Source organism: Echinops telfairi, unplaced genomic scaffold (assembly GCF_000313985.2).
Source record: "Echinops telfairi isolate 266 unplaced genomic scaffold, ASM31398v2 ScPeMD7_7469;HRSCAF=8507_1, whole genome shotgun sequence".
In the NCBI taxonomy this organism is placed as follows: Eukaryota; Metazoa; Chordata; class Mammalia; order Afrosoricida; family Tenrecidae; genus Echinops; species Echinops telfairi.
Window position 1 is genome coordinate 74,427,092 of NW_022111373.1, and position 1,874 is coordinate 74,428,965.

The 1,874-nt window shown below is 41.8% G+C and overlaps 1 protein-coding gene across 1 annotated transcript in view; it reads right to left on the reverse strand.

The window, feature by feature from the left end:
- AGGF1 (angiogenic factor with G-patch and FHA domains 1) overlaps positions 1 to 1,874 on the reverse strand; it is a 42,977-nt gene that overhangs the window by 5,171 nt on the left and 35,932 nt on the right. The gene's annotated exons all lie outside the window — the stretch shown is intronic.

The following is a 1,874-nucleotide window of genomic DNA, read 5'->3' on the forward strand; positions in this document are numbered from 1 at the left end:
AAAAACAGAACTGAACGATAAGGCAATTTTCCCATGAACTTTTTGAAACGCTTGAATAGGTAAAACCCCTAGGGTTGGGAAAAAATCGGTTTTCAATAGTTTTTTCAAAGGCTTGAACAGAAAGAAAGAGAGCATTTAAGAGAAGACTTTGGAAAGCAATCTAAAGGGCACCCTTTGCTTGTCTAGAAGGACATCCACTTCAATCTTTCTCTATGAAACACAGTTCCAAAGGACCCAAAGTAGTTTGATACTGCTTTGGGGAAGGGCACATTTGTGGCTTTTAATAACCAACAGAAAGAGAGAATCCAAACCTAACAACAACAGCTTTTCTACATCGTTAGTCACTCAAATAGCTGAGAGTGGCATGTGTGTGAGGCCGCAGGTCAGGTGGAACGGACACTTCCCCCACCACGAGGAAGACACACGGCCTGCAGCGTGAGACAGCTTGACGAGCTCAGCAAGAAGGTAAACAGCCTCCCGGTGTGGCAGGGACACAAGAAACCGGACCGCAAACTCTGTTGTCAGCTGAATCTGAGCAGGACACAGAACTGCCCCCCAAGGGTTTCTCATAGCATAAGAAATAATTATTCTTAGCTTAGGGATATGCTTAAGTGTGGCCCCAAATCTATTCATATAAGGGGACATCCCCCCAAAAAAACACCCTGGGAAAAAAGCATAGTATAAAAGTTCCGCTCCACCCAGCGCAAATCCGGTTTGGGGGGGTAACTCCCTCGAATATCCAAAATAACTGAAAACAGTTAGACACAGGCACCTGAGTGCTTAGAAGAGTGCTATTCTCAACAGTCAGAAGCTGGAAACAACCCAAACATCCCTTAAAAGATGAATGGACAAATGAAACGTGCTACATTCATGCAATGGACCATTATCCGGCCACGAGGAGGGATGAAGTTGGATACACAATACGACATGGATGAACCCTCAAAACACGCTAAGTGAAATAAGTCTGGCAGGAAAGGGCAAATGTGTGCTTCTACTTACATGTAAAATCAAGAACAGACACACGCATAGACAGAAAGTCTAATTAGAGATTAGCAGAGACTGAGTGTCGGGGGAACAGGTAGCTTAGCTGTTGCTGATGAGCACAGAGCCTGTGTGGGATGACGAAACCACGTGGAAGATAGTCGGAGGTGACGGCACAACCATGAATACAATTAATGCCGCTGAACTCGCACATTAAAATGCAAACTTTTCTTATCCATGTTTTATTCATAAAAATAACTAACCTTAAAAACAACAAGCTCCCACAGTTTAAGGTTTGATATCTATGATGAATCTTGAGTTCATTTTTATATATGTTATGAGGTATGAATCAAAGTTCACTTTCTAAAAACACAAACAAAGTGCACTTTCTGTGCCCATCTGTTGAAATTGACTATCCTTTTGATACTAAAATTCCCTGTGCGCCTTTGTTCAAATCAGTTGCTCAATTTTTTTTTTCTCTGGAGTCGCTATTCATTCCATTGATCTAAGTGCCTACCCTTTATGCTAATTATGGCAGTGTCTTAATTACAATAGCTTTACAATTAGTCCTAATATAAGTAGGTGATAGTAGTTGTCCAACTATGCTCTTTAAAAGTATTCTTTTGAAGTGGTGTTAACAAACCCAGGGACAAGGAAACAACAAGCGATCCAAATTGGTGGTGAGGAGGGTGTGGGAGACCTGGTAGGGCAAGATCAAGGGTAATGTAACCAAGAAGAAATGCTGAAACCCTGGTGGGGACTGAGCATGATAGTGGGACAAGAGGAAAGTCAAAGGAAATAGAGGAAAGAGCTGGGAGGCAAAGGGCATTTATAGAGGTCTAGATAAAGACATGTACATATGCAAATATGTTTATATATGAGGATGGGGAAAT